The sequence below is a fragment of the Crocuta crocuta genome, unplaced genomic scaffold, assembly GCF_008692635.1.
Source record: "Crocuta crocuta isolate KB4526 unplaced genomic scaffold, BGI_CrCroc_1.0 scaffold42, whole genome shotgun sequence".
NCBI lineage: Eukaryota > Metazoa > Chordata > Mammalia > Carnivora > Hyaenidae > Crocuta > Crocuta crocuta.
The window spans coordinates 2,245,222-2,263,095 of record NW_027528744.1 but is presented as its reverse complement, the minus strand read 5'-3'; the positions used below and the strand labels follow the sequence as shown (position 1 = coordinate 2,263,095).

Sequence of the window (17,874 nt, the reverse complement as noted above, 5' to 3'; positions counted from 1 at the left end):
ATTATTATTATTATTATTAGTCTCAGGATGCCTATTTCAGCTTCAAAGCTCATTACTGGTAATGTTATATGCATTTTTAGAACTGCTTTTACGTTATGGAAAAATTTCATTAACCTTGTTTTGTATATACGCTGTATAATTTAGAGAATTTTTCTAGATTCTCTCCCCGTGAATATAATACATTTATTTTTTTGTCTCCTACTACCCACATATTTATGGATTTAGGTCTCTAGAATATGTTCATACTATCATACAACCTCTGGCTCCTAGGCTCTTGGTTCATAATACTGGAACAATCAGCAATAACTTAACTATGCACAGAAGAGACTAGATACCACTTAACTATGCCCATTAAACCAGATTTAAATATATCCACAACTCAACTTTTCCTTAGCAAAATATACCAAATGCCCATCCTCAGATGCCAGCTATTATTGAGGAAAAGTAAAAGGGAAAGGAGGCAGATGTCTTAACTGACTGCAGTTCAAGTGTCCTATTTTTCCAAATTTTAAAAATCACATTACCAAATAGCTACATTATGGGGTTCCTCCCACGACCTTGGAAGGCCAGTGCAAATAAGGGTCTCAGAAGCTGAAATAAGCATCATTTGCTTTACAGTAAAACCACTCCTGACTACATTAGATTAGCATGTGGTCATTTTTCTTTCAAAGATTTACTGTCAGTTGATATATATGATGTGCTATTCTCTATGTGGGGTAATTAAAATAAAGCCAAACCATCCTTCCAACCAGTATTGGTGATATTTCTAATTGAGATTATTAGCACAGTAGGTGAACATACTGCCTTATTTGGGTGCTCTTACTAAACAAGCTATTTGATCAAGAATAGTATATTTTAGCAGTGAAAGGAATTGCCTGGATATTTTTCAAAATTGTAAATTTTTTATAAGGCATGATTCATATTGGGAAAATACCCAGCTGCTTTTTTATATACCATAGTGATTCTATTATATAATTTCCTCTAAATCTAAAGGCATAACAAATCCAACTTCTGGTATACTTTTATATAAATATTTTCCCCATCCCTAAACTATAAGATATATCCGTTTGTTTAAATGGAAAATAACAAACACACTCACCAGTCCATATTAACTCTATAAATAAACTTTTTGAGTAATTTTTCTTAAGAATCTAGAAACTAAGTTGGATTTGACAGTAATGTGGTCAAATGGAATGGAGTAGATCGTGAAACTTCAACACTCTAGCTTCATTTTTCATTTAAAAAAATGTTTCCTCTAATGTCAGCTTGAGGACAGAAGAAATAACAAAAGGCACTTATGGGAATGAGAATATGGTGCCTGAAGCCATGTGAATCTAGCAAATTATCCCTTGGGATGTTTCACATCTAAAAGTGAGAGTTTCTATGTTCCTGTGAAAAGTGGGTTTCAGTTTGTTTAAATTGAAGCAAATATAAAATAAATTTTACATCTTTCTCAAGTTTTTGTGTTAAAGATTTATTTCACACCCCAGATATGTAATGTTTCTTTTCAGTGTACCTTCTATACGTTTCAAAAGATGTGAATATATTTCATCAAAAAAAAGAAAGAAAGAAAGAAAGAAAGAAAGAAAGAAAGAAAGAAAGAAAGAAAGAAAGAAAGAAAGAAAGAAAAAGAAGAAAAGAAAAGAAAGAAAAAGAAAACGGGAAAAATGGCTCTTTCACTTTAAACTAATTGAATCAACCTAGGTAGCCTTGAATGGATGTGATATATATCACATCCCAAATATAGAGAATTTTCTTCCAAAGAATGATCAAGCAAACATAAAGAATAACATGAGACAGTATTTTGAAAACAGAAGCACTTGAGAAATATTTTCCATTTTTGAAATAGGATAACTATTTGCCAAATGTTTAAGTTGGGTGACTGCTACAATATTTAAATTTTTGTATGAAATTAGCAGTCTTTTGGCAAAAAAAATTACACAAGACAACTGCCAGATTAAAATACATACACTCAATCTGTCCTTTAACTCACCACTCATCCTCTCCTCCTGTTTTTTTTTCTTTCTCTTTCCTATTCTCTTAATCAGAGAAAAGTGCCTTTTTTATAATAAGAAATGGAAATAAATTCTAAGTGTGTAAAGACTGAACAAAGAGGTTAATCACAGACCATTTTGAGTTTATTAAAAGCATTCTACTGTGGTTTTTTAAATCCAGAAGAATATATTTCTTGTTTATAAAGAATCCAAAATAGCTGACTACGAGCATATGTTCACGCATCATCTTTTCAGTGTCCACATTGTAAGTGTACATTTGCTAATATTCCAATTAATTTTAAAATTAGTTATTAGACCACTGGAAGAAATAACTCTTATAATTAAATCTGATACTTTATAAAAGAGATGCGTGAGACCTTGAACAATTTGACCTTTTCAATCTCAGGATTTTCTTGAAAAGCAACTATTTTATGTACACACAGAAAGAACATATGCACACATATATTTTAAAGGGATTATAAATTGTTATTATATATGTATTATATGTATTTTAACCAGTTTTTTAGTAACATATTCATCATATCACTGGATATTCTTTTGTATATTGCTTTTAATGGTAATTTATGTTTTTAATATGTAGATATGTTATAATTTATTTAATCCAAGACCCCCTTATTGAACTTTGGTTGTTCATGATGATTCTCCATCATATAACTACAAGGAATATATGTAAGTGTGTTTAAGTATGTAAACATTTCTGATTATCTCCTTATATGGTTACTAAAAACGATTTGTTAGAACCAAACAACATGTTTGTAATCTGTGAGAATGCCACTTTGCAGCACATTCACAAATACTATATACTATTTTTAATCTATTACATTGTTTAAAAAATATCTTAAATATATTATAATCATTTTCAATGAATTTATTCTTCCTGCTGTTGACTCATGCCAATTTTTAACTGATGTTTTGTCCCCCTTAATCTGACTTGTACAAACAATTTTCATGTGCATTTTCTTTTTCCACTTATTCTACTCTTTCAATATGGGGATACATATCTTTCTCCAATTCTGGAAAAAATTTCAGGTTTCATCACTTTCAGTATTTCCATTAGCCTCATCTCACCACTGCCTTTTAACTATATTGATATAATTGGATTATTATCCATTTTCCATATCTTAACATGCTTTTGATATTACATGGGTATATTACTGGCTAAAAGATCAAGATATTATTACTCTGTGTCTTTTGGTCTTAGTGTTTTCCCTTAGTTTCAAATCTAAATAAATTTGTACAAGTGGTAAAATAATAAGGTGAGGTAAGAGTGGTGATCTATGGTACATGAAGGCAGTCTCAAATGAAAGGATTAGAAATTTCCTCTGAATGTAGCAAAACTTGTGAACCAGGTCAAATCCTGAAAAGTCACCAATTGGTTTACTGTAGACATTCTCAGACTTTTTGTTATGAAAAAGTCAATATACTCTAAATAAAGTAGCATCGTTCATTTTTAAAAAGGTTTTTTAAAAAATTATTTAGAGAGAGCATGGGAGGGGGGGAAGGGAGGAAAGGAAAATCCCAAGAAGGCTCTCCTCTGTCAGCACAGAGGCTGACACAGAGCTCAGTCTCACAAACTGTGAAATCAAGATCTGAGCTGAAATCAAGGGATGGACACAGCAGACTGAGCCACCCAAACACCCCTAACATAGTTCATTTTTAAGAAGATGTCAAATAACCAAGTTGGAATACTACAGTTTCTTTTTTAGCCGTTCTTGTAGTTAAAAATAATTTTCCATGAAAGTAGTATCTACTGTTACAGCTCAATACCTCAATCACACGAGGGCTTTTTTTCCAGACAATTACTGTACTTTTTTCACATGCAACAAAGTCCTTATATACTTCCCATTTTGTCAGAAATATAATCTGTACTCAGCGGTTGAAATGTAACAAAATTATCTTTTACTACCTAATCAAGGACATTTTTGAGGCCAACAGTCACCTCTTCCTGTGAGTGTGCAGTGATAAAGAAAACAACACTGGGGTAGTTACTGTTACTGTTTTGATTGCCACTGAAGCACCAGTAATTTTCCCTACCGTTGTATTTGCCCTTAGTGCCAATGTCCTCAACACAAATGATGGGACAAAGCAGAAGATTCAAAGGGGTTATTCAACACCTTGACTATTTAGTTATTTTTATGTTTGTTATCAATCATTACATAAAAAAACATAACAGTGTCCAGCCACATCTGAAAATTTATTCATTTATAGGTATAGCTCTACAAGTATTTATAGAGTCTTCATGTTTACAGATGAGTAATTTATCAAGTTACTGAATCAATGGAAAGTGTCACTGCTATGATTTTGTTTATTGACTGTTCACCCAGCAAACATTCAGTAGTGCCAACTGTACAAGATATTTTCAGTCTTTTAGCTATCCATTAGTTTTCTAAGCCAGCACAGTACAGTCACTTACTCTTTAAGGTACTCCAGGAGTTAATTTCTAATTTGAAAAGCTCCCAAAAGTTTATGTTATCTATGCTTAAAATATTCAATTTCTTTTAATTATAAATTGTTAATATTATGTCATATTGTAACTGACATAATACTAGGCAAAAGTGTCCTATTACCTGAGATACAATAAATTGAAGTACTGACATCTGTAGTCCCAACATAAATATAAATTTGATCATTTTTAAAAATTTTTTGTGTGTAGTTTCACCAGTGCCTTTCTAATCATTCCTTCCTTCTCACAAGTCAGATAATTCTCTGATATTTAAGTTTCAGTTTTTTCATGGGATGCCTGGGTGGCTCAGTCAGTTAAGCAGCCGACTTAAGCTCAGGTCATGATCTCACAGTTCGTGGGTTTGAGCCCCACGTCAGGCTCTGTGCTGACAGCTAGCTCAGTGCCTAAAGCCTGTTTCGGATTATGTGTGTGTCTCTCTCTCTGACCCTACTNAAATTTATTCATTTATAGGTATAGCTCTACAAGTATTTATAGAGTCTTCATGTTTACAGATGAGTAATTTATCAAGTTACTGAGACAGAGACCCCTAAAATAGTTTTGATTTTGTGCAACCATTAGATGAAAGGGTCTCAGGTGCCTCACTTTATTTTTCAGACACCTCACTTCAGAAACACTAGTGTAATGGAATAGTGGCAGAGGAAATTAGTATTTTATTCTAATTATCTCTTTTATCATTTCTATTCTCTAGTCCTCTCTGTGTCTATTCTTTGTGTTGCTTAGACAAGTTAAAACATTGCTGCCACATGAGTATTAAATATCTCTACACAGGTTTAGATTTAGCTAGATCAACCTGTGTTGATTCAACACAGGAACTAATTCAGAAAAGCAAAATGAACTTTTAGGTATACAAGTGAGGAGGACTAGGAAAAAAAAACTTGACTTTTTTCAATAATTTTTAAAATATGTGAATTAAAATAGTTTATTACACCCTTAAATGTGATTTAATGATAACCTATACATGACATTTTTTGCTCCAGATGAACACATCTTTAATCACATAGTAAAAAAAAAAAAATAAGCAGGGATATAAACTAGTATTCATTTTATAGAAGTTAGGTTTTAAAATGGTTACTGGAAAATGTTTCAAAAAGAAAGAAAAATCCGGAATTGGTTTGATAAAATCTGAAAGGGGAAAAAGTGGGCAACAGACACTAGAGTGACAACAGAAATTATGATAAAACAGGAAGAAAAGAAAAGCGGAAAAAAGAATATTTAATAAGTCTATATTTTTATAACTGATTATACCAATTTCTTTTTTCACAAAAAGAAATTGTTTAATACAATGCCTAGACTCATGTTTGTGTATTATAATCTATTACTGATGAAAAATTTAGTAACACAGACAAAAAGTATGGGGAACTTGTTAAGAACTCTAAACCTCAGCAGAAATCTATCAGACGAAGGCATAATCAATCATAAAACTAAAAACAAAAACCAGTGTGCCAGTCTTCCTTGAGAGACTCTTTGTCTTGTAAGCTGTGACTTCAGGTCATTAGTATTTTGTCTTGGTTTGTTTTGTTTTCTGCCACCACTGAGGAGGGAAGCCGAATGGCAGGGTAATCATCCTCCAAAACACCACGCGTCACACTGGCAAATGCCTTCATAATTCAGAAAACAAATGAGGCCCTATCTTTTATTATGTTAGACTCTTTCTTCTGGACTTCCGAGGTTGGCAGCATTTTATGGCCATAGCGTTTTTGCCTACCGTATGGAGAAAAGGAGCCCGAAATATCAAGTCCAGAAGAGGCTAGGGTTAAGCAGAGCAATGGCATGCAGATATTGACAGAGCTCTAGTCCTATCAATTCTATCGGATACTAGCCTCTGCCTTCAACTTTCCATTTAGGAGAATTACTACTAATTTCTTACTTCTCCTAAGTTGGTTTTAGTTTCCGCCACTTCCAATAAAATAACCCAAGCTAATACAATAATACATTTTATTTATTTCCATGCCAAACACCTTAGTAGAATTATAAGGCAAATTTAGTAGAAGATAATTTCCTTTCCAGGATCATAAATTAAATTAATGAATCTCCCCACCCTTTCCAATACCATTTTTAAAATCCCAGAATAAGGAATCTAAAGCTGTATTTCAGGCTTTTACAATGGGGTGGGGTATTTATACAAGAAGTATGGCTATTTCAGCTAAAGTTGTTTCTTTAAATCCTGTAGGGAAAATGTGTTAAACATAAGGTGCATGTGTGTGTGCATGTGTGTGTGTGTGTGTGTTGTCTGTGTGTATACACACACACACACACATATATATATATCCATGAATAAATACTTTTTTCCTCTTTAGAGATAAATATCCTAAATACTAAGGTCCTAAATCCTATATGTTAGTCATAGAAGACAAATTTTTATGATTTTTTGACACATTTGTACTGCTAGACTTCACTTAAGCATATGAAGCACACATGTTACCCTGACAGCAAAGAAATGAAAATTATGCACTATATATATATTTTCAGTGGCATCTTTGTAGACCTTGCCAGTATGTGAACTGTTAGAACATGGCTGAATGTCAATTCTCTGCAGGAATTTTAAAGCAGGTTTATTATAGTGATGAATATATTTGGTCATAAATTTTACTATGCAGAAAAAGCAAACTTTCTCCAAACATGAAATTTTATAAATAGGCATTAATTGTTCAATAAAGCAAGGCTTTTGAATTCTGGACATTTTATTAATACTGATATGGCTTTTCAGTGGTTTTCTTCCTTAAGAAAAAAAAGTAACATTTCCTTTATTTTAACATTATGAGATTCAGTGTGTAGTTTCAGTAGTGACCTCTTCTGTCAGACTACCTCAAGAAAAAACAGCTTAAAATAGCACTGTATGAACATAGGTGATTTAGAACATTCTTTAAAGGAAAGAATTCATCAGTAAATGAGAATTTTAATCACTTTTAATAATTATTGAAAACACCTTCACAGTTGTGTTATTTCATTCTCCTGCAATTGACACTGCTCTTATTTCTTTCTCAAGATTGAAACTAAAATCATAGCTAAAATATAGACAATTTTCAGGTTTGAAATAAATTGGATAGGCCAATTTTTTTGACTATTTGCAAGTTTTTTTTTTCCTTTAGTACAGACATTTAATTAAATTCTTAGTAAATGAACTAATATTCATTATTAAGGCAAAGTATGAATAATGCAAAAGGAAAACTCATTCCCAAATATGGGATTTGAGTGAATATAATTTACTTACCTATATACAAATGCAAATAGGCATTCGCATGCAATTGTAAAAATGAGATAATTCTGTGAGAGAAAGTCTGAAATAGGTGTAGTATCAATAGGGCAAAATTTTATCTTATTTGCATGAATGAAGAATAGTAACATACAGTTTTGTCTGTGGCACAGAATTCTTTGCAGTTCATTCTTTAACTAACTATAGACTGTGGCTTTTTGTCCTCATGTTCCAAAATTGCTGAGCTACCATATCAACATTCCAAGAAGTGGAAAAGAATCACTACTAACTAAAAATACAACATGAACCATATATCTGTGTGTGTGTTTATGTATACATATAAATATGTACATCGTGGATATGTAGTATACCTATATAATGTTATATAAAAAGTTATAAGTTTTCAGTATCCCACATTAAAAAATAACAAGAAAAATAAATTTTCGTGATATGCCATTTCAATATGCAATCAGAATAAGAAGTTATGAACAAGAAATATTACCTTCTTTTTCCTTACAAAGTTTGGCAATTTTTATACATTTTATATTTTTAGCATTTCTCAATTCAAACTGGCCCCATACTAAGTGTTTAGCCTTTGGCTGATGGTTACCATATCAGACACTTTCCATTTAAGATTGGAAGCAATGCAAACATGCTAACTCTCATCACTTCTAAGCAAAATTGTTCTAAAGCCTAGCTAGTTCAATAGATAAGAAAAAAAATGTGTAAAAGATTGGAAATAAAGAAATGAAACTGCTTTTAAACAGAAATGACATGATTATCTATGCAAAAAAAATCACCAAATTCTCCACCCCTTCTGTGTGTGCGCACGCATATGTGTGCCTACACACTTGCACGCACACACACACACACACACACACACACAATCCCTCCTGTAATGAGTTCAGCAAGGTTGCAGGATACAAGATTAATATACAAAAAGCAAATTGCTTTTATGTACATCAGTAGTGATTTTAAACTGGAATTGAAAATCAGTGATTTTGTCTTTGTCTTGGAGAATAATTTTTTCTTCATTTTTAAAGCTCAATAATGAAATGTCTCAGGATAGAGAATTCAGTAATCCCAGATATGTGGTATGAACTTTGAATTTTCATATTGCATTATTTTGTCACATGAATGCTTTAACTGTAGTATTAAATGTTAATTTGGTTCTATTAGTTTGTCCACTTCAGGTACTACCAAATTCTGATGGACTTCTTTGCTCTTTATTGTCTTATACATCTATTACTTTCTTATAAATTCTGTTTTTATGATTATTAATGTTTATGTTCTTGTCTTATTTTTTCTGAATATCTATTACTGTACTTTTGTTTGGATTTATTATTCTTTAGGTACTTATTAATTTTATCTTCATTTCTGAGATATTTAGAAATATTTCTTTCTTTAAATCAGTCAGTTCCATTTCACGTCTTTTTGTTTTTTTTATTCTTGGTTTTTTTGAATTTCTTAATCACATTGTTACTTTACTTTTTCAATTCCTGTTTATTATTTTTAAGTTCAACCTGTGTTTTGTGCTATGTTTTTATTATATTTCATGAATTGAATTAAGGAATATGCATTAACCTAAGAGTTTTTATTATTTTTACTTTTTAGAATATTTTTATGTGGATGTTGGGTTTTACTTTTCTTTGTCATACTTGTTTTTGGATTCTCCTGTACCAGTAATTGAAGGATACTTCCAAAAGAGCAGAGGTGGTTTTTCTGATGTCTAAATTCAAGGCCTTCCCCCTCTGCTACAAAATAAAAGCTGCTATAAAGGACAGTTTTTTGTTTAAAATATAGGACACTTCTTTCTTTTTTGTTACATCTCCTAATTCTTTGCTTCTCTCTTCTCTCAGTAGGGTCATCTTCATTTGCTCCTTTCTTTCTTTTTACCACCCAGGACACCCAAGGATACCTCTAACTTCAAAGGTGTCTGCCTTTCACAGAGGCTTTGACTTCTTAAGTTAGCCATCTCTGGTCCTATGCATTTTCCAAGCCCTTTACTTATGACTTACCAGTAGTGAGTGGTCTAACCTGCCATGCTTCCCTCTAGAATGATGCCTTCTATCTCTGAAGGTGAACTGTAGTTGGTAATGCCTGTGTTCTGTCACCAGATGACCCTGTTACACTCCTCTTTCACTTCCATTCAGTACCCTGTATCCCCATCTGGATGGGATCTGCAGTTAATTTTTCTGGTCTTGGGTATTTATATTCCCTATTAAAAATAATTTGAGTTTTATCACTCTCTGAAGTGCAAGATTTAGTCATTTTGTTTTTCCTGATGTCTTCTAATTTAATAGAAAATTCAAAAACATTAGATTATAGAAGGTTACCATATTCTCCTACATGAACCCAGAAACTTCTGCATATTTCTTTATCACTTAAGAGTACTATATGGACATTGCTCCAAAATAACTTTTTTTGGTTTCATTAATTCTAGATAATATCTACACTGTATTTTTTATCATGTATGTATTAAAATTTATTTTACTTTTGTTAAAGATTCTTAGTTACATACAGCGAATTGACTCTGGTGTATTTAAGCAAAACCTTGATTTACTAAATTTTAATATGTAAAGTAACTATACAATTTATGTCAGTCTTATTTTTAAGTCTTTTGCCCTGTGGATAATGTATAATTGTTTTCACTCTCCCTTTCACTGTCAGATATGTCCTGGTTGATGAGAAAGTATATGGTCACCTAATTAGTGTCTCATGCAATTTCTGGGGAGCTGGAGAAAGATATTTGAGACTACTCTTCTATGAACAATACCCTAAATCACCCTGAAAACTGGCTTGGTGATAATGTTGCTGCTCTGGTTCTGTCAACACAAAGCTTCAAAGAACAGGCTTTCTACTTCATTGCAATAGGTATTGCTGTCCATGACATTTCTGCCTCAGTGACTGTACTATGCATCTACTAACAACACTGAAAATCTGTCCTTACAGGAATGAAGATAGCTTCTCAACCAGGGACTGTTTTGTCATGCTTTTCAATTCTGAATCAGGCTCCAGTGAGTGCATCTTCCTCCCCAGCACACAAGTGAGAGCTTTCCTTGCAGTTAGGATATAGGCAATAAGACACACTCAGTATAATATTCCTTTAATGGTTGTTTCCTGGCTAGAATAGAAATGTAGAAATGCCTCCCCTTATTTAAACATATAGTTTCCTAAGATGTTTTTTTCTCTTTCAAGTTTTTTATTTACTTACTGAATGTGTGTGTGTGTGTGTGTGTGTGTGTGTTTTAATATGTTTCTCTTGGGGTGCCTAGGTGGCTCAAAAGCACCTGACTCTTGATTTTGGCTCAGGTCATGATCTCATCGTTCATAAGATCAAGCCCCACAGTTAGTGACAGCATGGAGCCTTCTTGGGATTCTTTCCCTCTCTGCCCCTACTCTGCTCATCTCTTTCTCTCTCTCTCCAAATATAAATAAATAAACTTTAAAAACTTAAAAATAAAAACTTAAAATAATAGAGTAAATGAAAAAGATTTTAAAAAGGAAAATTCCTTTAAAAAATGTTTCTCTTCACTAGGAGTTATATGTAAGTGATGAATCACTAAATTCTACCCCTGAAATCATTATTACCCTATATGTTAACTAACTTGGATTTAAATTTAAAAAAAATAATGCTTCTCTTAATTCCTTGGAGACCCACACATCAGTATCATCCCACTGATTATACACTTGAAACTCATCAACTATATGGTATTTTAAAGGGCAAAATTCAATATTCTTAAATCCAGTATCATACTTCAAGAGTAGTTCATAAATTAAGCATGCCCATAGAGTAATCCCCAAGGATTAAGTGACTCTTAAAGTCGTTGAATTCATAGAAGTGGGGCAACAATAATAGATGGGAAGACTTAAAAAATGTGATCATTCTTTACTAAATTATAAAACTGTATCCTACATAAGGGAGGAGAGACTGTATTCTATTAAAAGATAGAATTAGGATGAGTTACACAATACAAAAATTAATATTTCTAATTATTAGATTTAAATATTTTTTTGCTGTTAACAGAATTATTTTACTGTTTTGCAGATTCTTTTTCTTAATTAGCAAAATCCACTTCCAAATCTAAGACTAGGATGTGCTTCTATGCAAAGGCTTTATTTTTAAATAACAAGGAAAAACGCTATTCAAGAGACAGTATTTTATCCATGAATGATCCTACAATATCATCCCAGAGGACACTTTTGTCAAATCATTGGTAAGTCAAAGAACCCAGAAAGTAGCACATTTTGAGTTTTTACATGACTGGTTATGTACATGTAAAACTAAATAAACATAGTCTGAATTTATCACATGCCTCATTGAGAATAAAGAAAACATTCATCATTTAACAAAAGTGATCTGTGGACAAAACTATCATTAGTGATATAAATATCTATACTTTCATCAAAACTAAGTAGGTACAATTATTATATCAACATGAACGCTCCTAGGATGCAACAATGTAGGGAACCTTAGTTTTGTTGCCACCATACTTTTTAATTTTCTCAGTGAGACTGGGCCTTTCCCTGCTGCTAGATGGAATCTTAGGCAGGCTCTATGATTTCTATTGTCATGTTTATACAACTAAAGTCCTTACACTCACATTTTAGTAATTAAATCAAATCACAGTTCAGTATCTAAATCTTCCAGTGTTATGTAAGAATCAAATCTCTGAATTTACTTTTAGGTTGTGGCTTTCCCCTTTCCAAACTCAGGGTGCTATGGGCCCTCATCAGGAAATATGATGGTTTTGGTTCAGGACACTCTCTCCTTATTCAGGGCCTGATCCTCCTCTCTCATTCCTTCAGGGCTGGAGAAGTGGTGGAGGAAGGAGAATGAAAATAGAGCATGGGGAGGGATTTCTTGCTTGATTGGTACTCTGCTGGTTATCCAGTAGCAGCCCTTTCTGGACTTGGAAAATTTTAAAGCAGACTGTTTCTTTTATACGGAAGTCTTTGGGTGCAACGGAGTCCCTCTTCCATTACTTTTATCTGAAGTTCCCTCCAATGGATAAATGTAACTCTGTTCTGTGGGTCACCACCAGAAGCCTATCTCTAGCTTCCTTCCCCTAAGCTGCTCTTATCCCTCCTTGGAGGTTCTCTTAGACAGCTTTCAAGAATGGTCTTCTCATAGTTGGAGGGAAAAGCACTCTTCCTCTGTTCCCGTAAGTTCTGATGATGCAGTTCTTTTTCAAAGTACAGTTTCTTAACTCTGCTACTACAGTTCGAGGTAGGTAACATCTAACCAGCTTGGTTCCTCACGTGTACTCAACACCACCAGAATGGGTTGAGATTCCTAGCACAACTCTCTCTAAAGGTACCTTCATTTTGATACTCTTCTATGATTTCCATTGCATATGATTTTACACCCTTGAAATGGCTGAGAGATTTACTTGTTTGTTTTCAACTGATTCTGGAATTTCTCCTTTGAAATTATTTGTGTTTTGGACTATCACCTCACTTTGGAATGTACTTCATTTGCAATTTCCATGTTAGCCTCAAGTTTCCATTGAGTACATTTTCATGAGAATTCTCCTTCCCTTCCCTCCTTCACTTGTACCTTGTAAAATAAATGATAAGTTCATTAAAAAATATGGAACAGTATATTCGTTTTTTAATATTTCTTTTGTGTTTTTTCCCAGACACACATCTATTTTATATTAATTGAATTGATAGGATATGTATGAACTAGTTTTAATTACTATTTTAAGATATATTTAACATGGTCATAATTTTAACAATGAGTTTTCTAGAAGAGTCTTCCCAGAATTTTAGAAAGAAGCAAATAAATATTCATTCTTTAACCAAAGTTTTGGGGGATAATAGATTTAGAACTTTTGTGTATATAGTTTTGTTTGTAATTTACATTAATAGCACCCTAAAAAGTTATATATATTTTTAGAAAGTCAATGGAATTAGTTAAAGCAGTTGCCTTTTTTACAGGACTAGTGTTCAGGGTGCCCATGAATATTGACAACAACCCAGAACTCTGGTAGTGTTTTGCCTACTTGATCCTCATCACATCTAGGCCTGCAACAAAAATCATAAGTATGGTAAAGTAAGACAAAACTCTGAATCTTTATTCTATTATTCGTCCACTCATATTCATGGAACGTGCATTTATTGAGTGCCATTTTATATAGGCATTGAGCTAGGAACTATGGGAAATGCAAACAAATGTGGATTTATTTTCATATTTCAATATGGTATAAGAGATATCAAATATCACAGTAATAAGTATACAAATTAAAATTTTAGAAACTAGTGTGGGTTATTCCTACATAACCATAATTTATATTACATCATTTAATCTTCCTAACAATCCTTCAAAGTAAGCATAAGTAATATAGTTTCAACTGAGGACACAGAATCTTAGAGAGGTTAAATTTATACAAGGCCAGACAGGTAATAAATGACAACGGTAATTTTCAGCCCTCTAAATGGCTCTAGAACTATTATGGCCTTGTGTGCAAAGCAGTATTCCTTTAAGAGAGATTCAAGGAAAGTTTTATTACTCTTCAGAAAAAAAGAATGGTACGATCTATAGAGAAAAGTGACATATTTTGTAAAGACAAAGAAGGTTGCATCACCAGCTATTTCACAGGTAAATTATTTCTGTTAGGGAAAAGGGCAATTGAGTTTGAATTGTCCAATTGATTTTCTAGACTGATCCAATTTTCTTTGCTTAGGTCTATGTGACTAAAGCCCGAGAGAAATATTTTATATATCCCACAACGCTAGCCATTCTAGATAGCTTTTCCCAATTTTCGAGAAGTCACAAGTATTATTCCTCTCATTGCACAGTGGTTCTCATGAGCCACAGTAATAGGAATCCAGTGAATATTTAAACTACCTAACTTTCACTCTTATCAAGGATATACAACTCAGTGAGATGCATGTATTCTTTGGGCAGTGAGTGGATTTTTCATGTGGTTTTAAGTTGCTTGTATATTGAAATTAATAATTGTTATGATGGTAACATAGACCAAACGTGAGAAGGATATTCATAAAGTCATTTTTAACGAACAACTACATAACTAGTCAAAAGCCTTGTAACTTTGCCTTTACCTCAGTTATAGTAATATAAGAACTATCACCATTCTGTCAGCACCAGGACATTTCATCTTGATATCTATATAGTTTTTTTTATTGATTACTCTACTATTTACATCATATATTATTATTTTAAAAAACTTTTTAATGTTCATTTATTTTTGAGGGAGAAAGGTGGGGGAGGGGCCGAGAGAGGGAGACAGAGGATCCAAAGTGGCTCCATGCTGACAGCAGGGAGTCCGATGTGAGGCTCAAACTCAGAACCATGAGATCATGACCTAAGCTGAAGTCGGACACTTAACCAACTGAGCCACCCAGGCACCCCAACATCATACATTATTTATCTGAAAATACTTGACAGCATACTAACTTTGTTAGTATAAACCTACATAAACCTAACCACTTCGGCAAAAGATCTGATTTTTAAGCTATTCTGGTTAAACTAATGATATATATAACACTATTAATATTTTTATGGCAAAGTACTTTTCATGGCTTTTTAGAAAAGTCCTTGAGTAAATATATTTAAACTTCTAAAGGCTATCTACCTTTCCTCTTATCCTCTAAGAATTATTAGTTTTTTTTTAAATTCTACACAAACCTTTTAATTTTAATGGCATAATTAAGTGAAAAAAGTGCTGAAACTTTAAAGTAAGGTAATTATTTTTTTTAATTGGCTGACATAGCTATCATAGAGTACATATAAACTTATGTATCATAGAGTAAAAATACTCTCAGATAAAAATGTCCCCATGTTGCTCATATTTGAAAGTACAGGAATTAAATATGCCTCCAACATCTCTGGTGGTACATGGAATTTTTATGTCTTAACTAGGCTTTTGTATTTATTTTATATAAAAACACTAGTATGCCACTAAAATTTTTATTTTTCTGTAAATGTCATAGCATAAGATATAAAAAACATAGCATTGGCTTCACTTAAAATGCTCTAGTGTAATTTATCCCACAATTGCGTCTCAATCCTATTGAATATAACATTGCTACCTTCCTCTTCTTATGGACTCAATATTTACTTCATCTGTATGTGGTCCTTGTCTTTGGAATTTCAACTGCTTCTTTATGTTTGTGGCTTAAATGCATATCTCTTCATTTTTCTAACAGACTGATCTCTAATTTTATATTTTTTAAAATTTAAAATTTTCTAAGCCTGCACCTGATGCATCAAAACAATTGTCTAGTTAGATATGGTTAAATTAATTAGACTTAAGTGAATATTATTCAAACTATACAGCAAGTAATTTAAAAGTCCCTGCTCTGGGATTAGATATCCTGGCTCTAACACCTTTTAGCTGTGTACTACTGGGAAAGTTACTTAAACTCTTAAAGCATCAGTTTTCTAATCTATAGTATGGGGATAATAATAGTAACCCATTGCATTGGACTGTTGTGAGCACTAAAGGGATAATCTACATAAGCACTTAAAACACTATCTGGCACAAAGCATGCACGTATAAAAGATTTTTTCTTCTTTTCATTCCTTTAATTATTACTAAATAATAATTCTTATTATATAATTCAATTTAACTTGCAAGGTACCTCTACAAAACCCCATGGAGCCGAATATAGGGCCAGACACAAGATATAAAATGAATAATATGTAATCACTTTTGAGGAAAAGTAAGAAACCACAGAGATAATATATGACAGACCAAAGAAAAAAGGAAGAAACACTGAAAGAGATTTGAAATTATTCCAGCTCACTTTTATGATTAACTCTAAAGATATCAGATATAGAAGATTCTATCAATAAACAAAATTAGAACTTTAGCTCAAATTATAAAGAATTTCATGTTTATCTATTCATTCTCACTTTTGGCTTAAAATTTAACTTATGCATTTTCCACATTTTAATTTTGTGCATTTTTTCCCCTTGGTCATTTGTGCTTGAGTTTATAGCTTATAATTATGTTAGAGTTTATAGTTATTAACATACAGTAGAGTTTATACTTATTAATATAACTCCTAGTAAGTTCTCAGATTTCTTAATACAATATCCATTTGTGTATTTCTAATTGACATGAGACATTGTACTATAAATTATTAAAAATGTCTCCATTTGAAGGGGTCATAATTTCCCCAATAGACAATACTTTTTATTAAGTTCATATTTCCAAAATTGTTTTTGATAGAATAATATTTAGTTTATATCCCATCAAAATGAAACTTTTATTCTTCATAACACTGGTCACTACCTAATGTTGAGTTACGCAGCCAATTATTTATTTGTGCATTTGTTGTTTCTCTTTCAGTAAGCTATAAATTTCATGAAGGGGCAGAGACTTCCTCTCTACTTTTCATGGCACTGCCAGTGGCTTGCACACAGAATAGAGACATGTGGGTTATATTATGTGGCATTTCTTAAACTGCTTTGATCCCAGACCTTTTTCTCCATGAATCATTTCATAGAACTAATATTCTATGAAAGATATTTGGAAAGTGCTATGTGCTATATTTTTTCAGTTTGGGTCTCCAGGTCTTCTCTATCCTTTTCTTCTTACAGCTTGCCCTAGATGCTGTCTTATACAGTCAAAATCGACAGGCTCCCTTTCCTTTGGTCTCTAGGTGGATTCAGTCAATCAGTGGTAGCGACAACCCAAGGAAAGGAGGAGAATGGATGAATGAAGACATTTATTCCCAAGTCCCTCATTTCAGGTCACCGTGGGTTGGCTGCATCTCTAATGAAGGCAAAAGCTGCTATGCAGTGACCCTCTCCATAAAACCTCCCTCTCTGTAGAGGTAATTTTCCCCATTCCCTTGTCCCATCAGGGTATCTTTGGTGAATGCCACCTAGGTCCCCAACCTCTCCTTTTTCAACCCCAGGTTATTTCACTATCACTTGTTGGGCTACCAAAATTCTGCACACCATGTCTTAAATAGTCCCTTTGTTAAAATCTCTTTAATTGCTCAGTTTGAGAATACCATCTGTTTCTTTCAAGGCCCTGGCTTGTGTGTTTTTTTTTTTGTTTTTTTTGTTTTTTTTGTTTTTTTTTTTCTGAGAGAGAGAGAGAGAGACAGCATGACAGGGGAGGGTCAGAGAGAGAGGGAGACATAGAATCCGAAAGAGGCTCCAAGCTCTGAGCTAGCTGCCAGCACAGAGCCCAACGCGGGGCTCGAATCCACAAACTGCG

General features: G+C 32.9%; 1 long non-coding RNA gene across 4 annotated transcripts in view; it reads left to right on the top strand.

Annotated features, from left to right (window-relative positions):
- The window catches only part of LOC144224368 (uncharacterized), a 42,653-nt gene that overhangs the window by 23,727 nt on the left and 1,052 nt on the right, over positions 1–17,874 (top strand). For 2 of the 4 annotated variants that reach the window (XR_013333025.1, XR_013333027.1), the window contains exons 5-8: positions 10,343–10,546; positions 10,625–10,718; positions 11,721–11,889; positions 17,309–17,482. This is a non-coding gene — a long non-coding RNA (uncharacterized LOC144224368). Of the gene's footprint in view, positions 1–10,342; positions 10,547–10,624; positions 10,719–11,720; positions 11,890–13,615; positions 13,726–17,308; positions 17,483–17,874 lie in introns of all 4 variants that reach the window. The other 2 variants (XR_013333028.1, XR_013333026.1) reach the window with 2 other exon arrangements.